This window comes from Trichechus manatus, unplaced genomic scaffold (genome assembly GCF_000243295.1).
Source record: "Trichechus manatus latirostris isolate Lorelei unplaced genomic scaffold, TriManLat1.0 scaffold00210, whole genome shotgun sequence".
Lineage (NCBI taxonomy): Eukaryota > Metazoa > Chordata > Mammalia > Sirenia > Trichechidae > Trichechus > Trichechus manatus.
Window position 1 is genome coordinate 2,132,800 of NW_004444146.1, and position 11,671 is coordinate 2,144,470.

Sequence of the window (11,671 nt, forward strand, 5' to 3'; positions counted from 1 at the left end):
TTTCAGCTTCTGTTCCTCAGTTCTTTAAGTGATCTTCATGTGAGATGGCATCTATCTTCCTTCATCTGTGCTTCCTTGCTTCTGTGCCTAATCTGCTTTTTCCATCTCAAAAGTGATTGGTTTAAGACACACCCTACACTGATATGGCCTCATTAACATAACAAATGGGACTACATCTACAGGTATAAGGGTTAGGATTTACACACATTTTTGGATGACAGAATTCAATCCATAACAGTGATGTTGTCATCTCCTATCTAAGGCCAATCCTTCACTTACACTGTGATATCGCCTGACTTGCAGAACTGTAAGATAATAAATATGTATTTTTCTTTATGCCACTAACTTCATGGTAATTTGTTATAGCAGCAATAGAATTTTATATATATATATATATATATATATATATATATATATAAAATCAAACCAGTTGCCATTGAGCTGATTCTGACTCATGGCTAGCCCATGCGTGTCAGAGCAGAATTGTGCCACATAGGGTTTTCAATGACATATTTTGGAAGTAGAGCACCAGACCTTTTTTTCTGAGGCATCTCTGGGTAAATTCAGACATCCCTCCTTTTGGTTAGCAGCTGAGCACATTAACCATTTGCATCATCAGGGACTCTCTCTCTCTATATATATATATATACACATATATATATATCAATGCCTATGGAAACAGTAGTCAGTAGATCAACAACTTACTGCATTGGGAAAATCTGCTGCCAAAGACTCTTCCTTAAAGTGTTAAAAAGCAAAGATGTCACTTAGAGACTAAGGTGTGCCTGTCCAAGCCATGGTATTTTCAATCATCGCATATGCATGGGAAAGCTGGACAATGAAAAAGGAAGACTGAAAGAGAACTGATGCATTTGAATTGTGGTGTTGTCGAAGAATACTGAATACACCATGGACTGCCAGAAGAACGAATAAATCAGTCTTGGAGGAAGTACAACCAGAATGCTCCTTAGAAGCGAGGGTACCAAGACTTCGTCTTGCTTACTTTGGACATGTCATCAGGAAAGACAAATCACTAGAATAGAACGTCATGTTTGGTAAAGTAGCGGGTCATCAAAAATGCAGGAAACCCTTAATAAGATGAATTGACACAATAGCTGCAACAATGGGCTCAAACATACCAAAGATTGTGAGGATGGCGCAGGATCAGACAATGTTTTATTCTGTTGTACATAAGGTCGCTATGAGTCGGAGTCAACTTGACAACTAACATCTGTCTGTGTGTCTGTCTGTGTATCTACCTACCTATCTAATGAAGTGCTGGTTGCACAGTGGTTAAGCACTCAGCTGCTAACCGTAAGGTCAGTGGTTCAAACCCACCAGTGGCTCTTCAGGAGAAAGATGTGGCAGTCTGCTTCCGTAAAGATTACATCCCTGGAAACCCTATGGGGCAGTTCTTCTCTGTCCTATAGGGTCACCGTGAGTATGAATAGATTCCATGTTAACAGATTTGGTTTGGTTATGTATAAAAGATTCTACCACTAATAAATAAAAGTCCTCCGCTTGAACCATCTTTCTCTTTTAGCTACCACTTTATCACTTTCTAAATTTCTCTGTAGAGTTTTCTTTACTCTTTGATCTGTTAGTTACCATAATTCACTCCAATCTAGCTTCTACTCTCATAGCTGTACTAGTGGAGCTCTTGCTAAGGTTCCAATGACCTCAGTGACTTTAACTCCAATGGACATTTTCCAACTGTCACTTGTGACTTTTCAGTAGCCTGTGTCTTTGTTGATTGTTCCCTTCTTCTTGAAACACTCTTCCCCTTGCTTCTTTGAACCACATTTTCCTCCAATTCTCGGCAGTTTGTCTCTTCTGCAGGCTCACCTCTACCTCTTCTAGCTATTAAATGTTGCATTTCCTCAAAGTATAGGTCCCCTCCTCCTCTCCTCCACACTGTCCACCTAGGCAAATTCACCCACACTTTCAGCTTCAGTGACACTCACAGTATATACATGCAACTCCCAAATTTATATCTTCTCACTAGATTTCTCCGCAGAGCTACAAATCAGTGCCTACCACTGTCTTCGTGTCTCTAGTTACTCCACTCCATCTCAAAGACACTTCTGTGATAGCTATATGTCGACTTGGCTAGTCTATAATTGTCAGTGGTTTGGCAGACACTATGTATCACCTTCCATTTTGTGATCTGATGTGAGCAGCCAATAAGTTGAAGGAGGAGTTTCCTTGGTGGTGTGGCCTGCATCCATGATATAAACGAATGTTCTGGCAAAGTTTGCCCTCTTTCCAGTCCTGCAATCTTCTCAGCATCTGACCCTGGTTCCTGGGATGTAAGCCAGTAGGTGCCTCCAGCCTGTCACCTGACCTGGAGATTTTGGATTCGCCAACTTGCGCAACCCTATGAGCCAGCAGAGGCATCCAGCCTGTCCTCAGACCTGCAGGTTTTCGGTTTGTCAGCCCCTGCAACCATGTGAGCCAGTGGAGGTCGTCAACCTGTTGCCTGACCCACTGATTGGGACTTACCAGCCCCTACAATTGTGTGAGCCATTTTCTTGAAGTAAATTTCTCTGTCTATTGATACACATTTCACTAGTTTTGCTCCTCCAAAGAACCCAGACTAAGACACTTCCAAAAACAAACTTACAATCTCAGTCTGGTGGATGGCACCGTCACCCTCTAGTTACAGAAGTTAGAAACCCAGGAGCCATCTCTTGCTCCCTTGGCCCCCAGAGCCAATCTATTGGCAGGATCTGTGAGTTTTACCATCTTTTTTTCTTCATTTCATCCACTTTTTCCACGTCCACCGCTACTACTCTAATCCAACCTGACATTACTTCTCTCCTCAATTACTACAATAGTCTGGTCACCCAGTTTTCACTCCTTCCTCTCAGCTCCCATCCATTCTCCACACAGCAACCTGAGTGGTCTCAGCAGGCTTTTCCACTTAAAACCTTTTAGTGACTTCCCATTGCTCTGAATATAAAAACTAAAATCCTTAAAATGGCCCACAAGGTCCTGCATGGCTGGCCCTTGCCCACCGCCTCTCCTTCCTATCTCCTGTCTCTCAAACCTTCATTCTGCATCGCAATTACAGTAGTCTCTTTTACTGCCTCAAACACCGCATGCATCAAGTTCCTTCCCCCACAGAGCCTTTCCATATGTGGTTCTCTCTCTCAGAATATGTTCCCTACTCTTCTTCATCTTGTTAGTTTCTTCTCATCTTTCAGGTCTCAGCTAAACCACCACTTCCTCACAAAAATGTTCCCTGATTTTTTTTGACCAGGTCATATCCTCCTCTTATAAACTCTTGTAGAAATATATTTCCTTTGTAATATTAATCATAACCCAAATTTTCCACTGGTTTGTAGCATTATGTGATTATTTATACCCCCCAAGACTTCTAAGCTCATGATAATGTCCATTTTAACTATTTTATTCCAAGTGCCTAGCACATCGAGTTCCCAAGAACTATATGTTGAACAAAAAATATTTGTTGAATGAATATGTAAGTTTCATTTTAGATAATTCAGGCTTTGTGAGGTTGTCAAGACATCAGGTATAAATGTCTAGCAAGCAGCTGGACATGTGGAAATAAAAATATGGGACTTAATGATTGAAATTATAACTTTCATTACCCATGTAGACACCAAAAATTCCTACTTATTCAAAATACCAGAGAAAAAGAGTAAGTTGACCAAAGTAAACTTGGAAGTTGCCTTTTAGTGTAGACACATTCTAATGCTCCATTCTTTTCTTGCATTAGTAGTAGGTACCGTGATGCTTTCTACCTACTTTGAGCTAACTTGAGCTCTATTTTCTCTCATCTCCTGTGAGATCTCCCAAATGGTTTTTTCATCTCCTCTCTTCCCCAGGTATTAATCTGATAGCACACAATTGTTTTATGTTGCCTTCCTTAATCACAGAGCTATGCTCTTGGATCTGCCCAACTTTTCTGTTTACTTCATGTCACTGTTTCTCTAACACTCTCCCATAAGTCCATTCTCTGCATGCCTTAAATGCCAGGCTTTCCCTGTGACTGTTTCTGTTCTTTCCCCTTTCCAAGTACCTTTACCTCAAACATTAGTTCTTCCTCCTACCTCTGTCCTTTTGAAGGTGTACTAGCTCTGGGGCATTTTTTGAGTTCCAACCCCAGACCCATAAATTCTTCTTGGCTGGGGGTTGCTAGCTATCAAATACAATTTGCAGTGGGTGCTTCCTGACTTTGTAGATTTCCCTTTGCTCTCTGAAATTTGGCAGCCTCTTCCTCACTGGCTTCCTTCCACCTCTGCATGTTAAATCACCTAATCATAATATCATCATGGCTTTATCAAAACCCATTTATGGCCCATTGGAAGATAACAGGCTTAGATCTTCTTTTAAGATCTGGTTGATAAGGCAAAATACCTGATCTTAAAAGCAACTGTTAAATAATAACCAAAACAACATTTAGTGGTTAATTTTAAATTCAAAGTCAAAAGTAGATCATCTAAATGTTTCTTTTAAAATTCCACAATTAAATATTTATTGTCAATTTAGATTAACTCAGGTGCTTCCCAGTGGTGACTTTAAAAATGTTGATTTTGTTATAGCAACTGATTTTTTTGAAATAAGAGTTTGAGCCTCAAACTTCTTTTGTTCTACCTAAAACAAGTTTTGCCAAGGTTTACTGCAGATTAGATTAAAAATTTGAATGGAAGGTTTTGGAAATAAAGTAAAACTTCACTTTTCAGTGGGATTTTCTTTCAGTTACAATAATATTCTGCTCATGCCTGCAAAGGAAATTGAAATTGCAGAAACTATAAGGGGAATGAGAAATAAATATCTGGTGTTGCTGTAATAACTCACTCACCATAAAAGGTAAATTAATGGGAGATGTGGTAAGTAAAGAAAATTTGCTTTAGCAATTATTCTCTTAATAATGTGAAGTGTCAACATAAAAATTTTTTAAGTGCAGAACGTGATTTGTATCTTGACGGTGTTTCTTTCAGTTCTTCTGGGAACCAATCTTCTCAACTTACTGTGCAATTCTAATTTATGCAATCACGTACTTTATTACTCATCTGAGAAGCAGAATGGCTATTCAGAGAATGAAGCTGCGCTACGCTGGAGGTGGCTGGAGAGTCTGGTCCACAGGGTGCTGTAAGGTTTGTGGGACCCCAGGCCCTCTAGTCATTTTGACTCATGGCAACCCCACATGTAGAGTAGAACTTCTCCACAGGGTTCTCAAGGCTATGACTTTTTGGAAGCAGATTGCCAGGCCTGTCTTCCGAGGTGCCTCTGGGTGTGTTTGAACCACCAACCTTTCAGCTAGTAGTGGAATGCTTAACTGTTTGCACCACCCAGGGCACTAGGTTTTTTTTTCTTTTTTCTTTTGGTGAAAACATATATAACAAAACATTCACCAATTCAACAACTTCTACATATAGATTTCAGTGACGTTGATTACATTCTTCATGTTGTGCAACCACTATCGCTATTCTTTACCAAATTATTCACCACAATTAACGTAAAGCACTAGGGGTTTTCACCACATTTTTCAGGAAGTTCTGATTTCCAAAACAGCTAAAAGTAAGGCAATTAAAAATAAATTAAAATCAGAGAAAAGTTTACTCTCATGATTTTAATACTGGACAGCACATGTAAAAATATAAGTTTAATACTGGGCTTTTTCCTCTAATATCCAAATCATTTTTATTATGCTAAAAAAAAGTGTGTCATTGACAAAGGCCCAAAGTCCGTTAACTGGGGAAAAGACGGTCTCCTTAACAAATGGTGCTGGCATAACTGGATATCCATCTGCAAAAAATTGAACAAGACCCATACCTCACACCATGCACAAAAACTAACTCAAAATGGATCAAAGACCTAAATATAAAATCTAAAATGATAAAGATCATGGAAGAAAACATAAGGACAAGGCTAGGACCCCTAATACATGGCATAAACAGAATACGAACCATAAGTAACAATGCACAAACACCAGAAGAGAACCTAGAAGACTGGGAGCTCCTAAAAATCAAACACTTAAGCTCATCAAAAGACTTCACCAAAAAAGTAAAAAGACAACCTACAGACTGGGAAAAAAATTTTGGCTACAACAAATCTGATCAGTGTCTAATCTCAAAAATCTACAAGATACTGCAAAACCTTAACAACAAAAAGACAAATAACCAAATTAAAAAATGGGCAAAGGATATGAACTGGCACTTCACCGAAGACGACATTCAGGAGGGTAACAGACACATGAGGAAATGCTCACGATCATTAGCCATTAGCAAAACGCAAGTCAAAACTACAATGAGATACCATCTCACCCCAACAAGGCTAGCATTAATCCAAAAAACACAAAACAATAAATGTTGGAGAGGTTGTGGAGAGACTGGAACACTTATACACTGTTGGTAAAAATGTAAAATGGTACAACCACTTTGGAAATCGATTTGGCGCTTCCTTAAAAAGCTAGAAATAGAAGTACAATATGATTTAGCAATCCCGCTCCTTGGAATATATCCTAGAGAAACAAGAGCCATCACATGAATAGATAAATGCACACCCATGTTCACTGCAGCATTGTTCACGATAGCAAAAAGATGGAAACATCCTAGGTGCCCATCAACGGACAAACGGATAAACAAATTATGGTATATTCACACAATGGAATACTATGCAATGATAGAGCACAACGATGAATCTGTGAAACATCTTATAACTTGGAGGAACCTGGAAGGCCTGTTGAGTGAATTTAGTCAGTTGCAAAAGGGCAAATATTGTATAAGACCACTGTTATAAGAACTCAAGAAAAGGTTTAAACACAGAAGAAAACATTCTTTGATGGTTACGAGGGTGGGGAGGGAGGGAGAGGGGTATTCACTAACTAGACAGTAGACAAGGATTATCTTAGGTGAATGGAAGGACAGCACACACTTCAGGGGAAGTCAACACAACTGGACTAAACCAAAGCTACTAAGTTTCCTGAACACAACCAAACACTTCGAGGGACAGAGTAGCAGGGGCAGGGGTCTGGGGACCATAATTTCAAGGGACATCTAGGTCAAATGGCATAACAAAGTTTATTAAGAAAATGTTCTGCATCCCACTTTGGTGAGCAGCGTCTGGGGTCTTAAAACCTAGTGAGCAGCCATGTAACGTGCATCAATTGGTCCCAACCCACCTGGAGCAAAGGAGAATGAAGAACACCAAAGACACAAGGAAAGTATTAGCCGAAGAGACAGAAAGGGCCACATAAACCAGAGACTTCATCAGCCTGAGACCAGAAGAACTAGACGGTGTCTGCCTACCACCAATGACCGCCGTGACAAGGAACACAACAGAGACTCCCTGATGGAGCAGGAGAAAAGTGGAGTGCAGAACTCAAATTCTAGGAAAAAGACCAGTCTTAATGGTTTGATTGAGACTGGAGGGACTCCGGAAGACATGGCCCCCAGACTCTCTGTTAGCCTAAAACTAAAACCATTCCCGAGGCCAACTCTTCAGACAAAGATTAGACTGAACCACGGGACATAAAATGATACCCGTGAAGCGTGTGCTTCTTAGCTCAAGTAGTTACAGGAGACTAAAGCGGCAGCTCCTGTTCAGAGGTGAGATGAAAAGGCAGACAGAGTCAGGAGTTGGCTGAATGGACACAGGAAATCCGGGGTGGAAAGAAGTGTGCTGTCACAGTATCGGGAGAGCAACAAGGGTCACATTACAATGTATGTATAAATTTCTGTATGAGAGACTAACTTGAATTATAAACTTTCACTTAAAGCACAATTAAAAAAAAAAAGTATGTCATTGACACAGAGCCCTCAACTAATGGGGGTGATACTGTGAAGTCTTCTCTGCAAGTCCTATAAATACACAGAACCCAAAATTCCAAAGAACAGTGGAATGGACTGTCTCCCTGGCTGACCCAGACTGGTGGGTTAAAAAAAAAATTGTGGTATTATGAACTTGGATATTTAAGATATTAAAGTATCCTTTAAAAATTCATTCAATATATTCAACTTAGCAATTAAGAGGCTCTTTATATACAGTTGGGGGGGGAGAATATAATCACTGTTGTTGAAGAATTTATAATCTAGTTTAGGAGACAAATTATATGGGTATAAAACATCCCCAAAACAAATCAGTGTAGGACATCGTTTTCTTGGCTTTCTAGGCCTTTCATAATCTAACCCTACTCTTTTTCACTACTCCCTCCCAGAGAATACTCTTGTGTAGTTAGGCAGATTTGCTAAGTCTCCTCCATACTGTTTATAAATAAGGATGCTTCCCCCCTCCCCGCAACCAAAAATTGTATCTAAAAACCAGTCCCTGCTTTCCATGCACTAAAGTATAAAGAGACTGAGTCTATAATTAAGTTTCTTACATTCATACCCAAGAGAGGTAGGTAGGTGGTTTTAGGAGGATATTCCGGAGTGGCCTCAGGGAGATGCCTGAACTCTCTTGGCGCCACAACTGTAGGTGCCTTGCTTGTGATTGTGATTGGATCCCTGGTTGTTCCTGGCCCCAGCCTCTCTCTGTCCTGGTTGATGCTGGAGACAGGCATCTTTGAGCTCCCCTCTTCCTCACTCTACAAAGTCCATTTGTCTTCCCTCAGACACACAGGGCTTCCAAGGAGTGGCTAGTAGATTTGAACTGCTGACCTTTTGGTTAGCAGCCGACCTCTTAACCACTGTGCCACCAGGACTCATAGGAGGGAGTTAATTTGGTTTCAGTTTCCTTATTTATAAGCATACTGTAATCATATCTTCTTGAGATCACCTTATACTACAGTGTTTCCGAGCTCTGGAGTTTGACCATCAAGGTTTGAATCCCAGTTCTTTAATCTTGGGCAAGTGTCTTGGGCTGTTTCCCAAGGTCCTCTTCTATAACATGAGGCTAATAATATGGTTGTCTTGAGAATTAAATGAGATAACACACAAGTTTAGATCAATGCCTGACATAGAGTAAGGATATATATATATCCTATGTTAATCTATTACACAGACTTCGGCTTTGCAATTACTGTAGGCTTTATGCTCAGCTGGCCTTGTGGTCATTAAACCATGAGGCTCTCTCTGTCCTTTTTCTCCTTAGATGGATACATTTACAGAGGTACTTACTTAGCTGATTGTTTAATTTACAAATTTTTGTTACTTATCGTATTGTAATCAGAAATTATAAGATAATCACTCAGAATCACTACATCTAGAGCTACTATATTTAACATTTGTCTGTATACTTTTCTGGACTTTATATATATATATATATGTACACACACATACATATATATGTACATATACATACAAATAATTTTTACAAAATTAGATAACTGTGCTCTATTTTGTCACGTGCTTTTTTCTTGAGCACATCTAACAGCCTGTAAGCTCCACCATGGGACAACTCATGGAGCTTTGCTCACCAGTGCGGCCTCATAGCAGGTACTCAATAAAAAAACCCAAGGAATGAATGGCTCCATTTCAATAATCACACATCCACAAGATGATGAATCACAACCCGTACAGATGTGGAATAGTGTCCCCAACCAGTCCTCTGTCTTGGAAATTGACTTGTTTCCAATTTGTCTCTATTTTCCAGCCATCTATACTTTTGAAAAAAAAATTAAATGTTAATAAAAAGCACAAAGTATAATATAGGACACAGTGAACCTACCACCCAGAATCAACAAATTTTAAGGTTTTTTTCCTGTTTAGCTTCATATTTTTAAATAAAAGATATAAAGAATTGCAGATAAAGTTGAAGTCCCTATTTTTCTCTCCCCAGTCCCATTTCCCTCCCTCCCTCTCCATAGAAAATAGCTGTCAATGAATTCGGTGTGTACTCTTGCAGTCCACATCTATATTTATATAAAGTATATGTATAGATTCTGTGGAATTTTTTATTTATAAATATGGTGTCATAGTGTATATAAAGTTTTGCAACTTGCTTTTGTTTCACTCCACATTGGTTTTGTGTTCTATCCAGAATCATTTATCCTTTAAGAAACACAGGGCTAGTCCATTCACTTAGCTACTGGATATATTCCATCATTTGAATACCCACCTTTTATTTTCCGACCCCCCTGTTGTTGGATATTTGCATTCGTCTCTATTTTTCACTATTGCAAACAATGCTACAATGGTTATTGTAATTGCAAATGTTTTACAAGATATTTTACACGCAGATTTAACAGTCAGTTAAATTCCTTTTACTTTACAATATTTCATTCAACAAAAGGTTTTGTTTTTTAAATTAAATTATGTTTACACCTCTGAAAGCAGAGCAGGGGCAGGCCGTTTAAACAGTGGGAGCCTGGCAGCCAGTCGTGTGGCTTGGGGTTGGGGTAGGGCGAGTATGATCAATCTGAGTGAAAAAGACAAGAGAGAATGTTCTTGGTGAACGCAAACCGAAAAACAAACAAAAACCCCAAACCCCTTGCCATGGAGTGATTCCGACTCATGGCGACCCTATAGGACAGGGAAAACTGTCCCATAGGGTTTCCAAGGAGCGGCTGGTGCATTCCAATAGCCGACCTTTTGGTTGGCAGCCTGAGCTCTTAACCACTGTGCCACCAGGGCTTACATTGGAGACATATTTTGTTTCCAATGCTGGGCAAGATCCGTGGGTAAAGTACAGTAGGAGATTGAAAAATGAAACTGAATTCTAAATTGCATGACAATGACTTAACAAATCAGCTCAAGGAAGAGAAACCAGGAGGCGGCTCTGAGGAGACTGCCTGAAGAGCCAAGGCAGGAGCAGGGCCTGAAAATCGGCTGGGATTAGAAAGAGTAAAAGCTGGGAGGAAGGAGGAAACGGACTTGAAGGCTCGTGAGGACGTTAAAATAGTCCAGAGATAATGACCTTCATTACTGTTTCTCCGGAGATTAAAATTTTAAAACCTCACAAAAGTTTATTAAAGAGGAAATTGGGTTGCCTTTTAAAAGTATATTAGCCTTCACCATCACTTACTTTCACCACTGTTAGGTGGTAGGAGATGTGCTAGAAGGAGAAGGCGCACCAGAAATGGATTCCGGATCTGACTTCCAGCCTTACTTCACCAGCGCCTCTGCGCAACCCTGCGTGTGTCCTGTCCCAAACCCACAGCCAGAACAGTCCAAGTGGGTACCCACCCTTTCACTTGTTGGTGAATGTCACTGCGCTGCTCTGCATGCCGTAAACACGTCTCACAAACAGAATGCAAAAGCTCGGGGAGTGATCAGGTCTGCTTGGATGAGGGCACCCGGCAGCCGTCCTCCTCTAGACGTCAGTTCCATGGTCCTAACAGCTCTCTGTCCCTTCCTGCTCTGATCGGAGAGGCTGGCGCCTCCTCGCTCCTTTGGCGGTTCCTTCAGGCCTGTTAATTCACTTTCTTCGCCGCCCTGGGCTTGAGGAGCCTAGAAAGCCGCGGCTCTTATGGCACTGGCCGACAGCGAACCCCGGCAGTGAAGGGCCCGGGGGCGAACCGGCGCGTGCAGGAAGGGCGCGGGCGGACCGGACGGGCGTCCGTCCATCGGTCCGTCCGTTCGAGCGCACCCGGCCAGGCCCCGCCCGGCTGGTATGCGGCCGGGAGTGACGCGGACGGCGGCTCACGTGACGCCCGTGGAATGCCAACAATGTAGCGAATGTCCCACTTGGGGTGCGCGCTGGAGCTCGGCGCGAGCGCCGGACGATGGAGCCGCCGCCGCTTGCGCCGCCCGGGGCGCCCCCT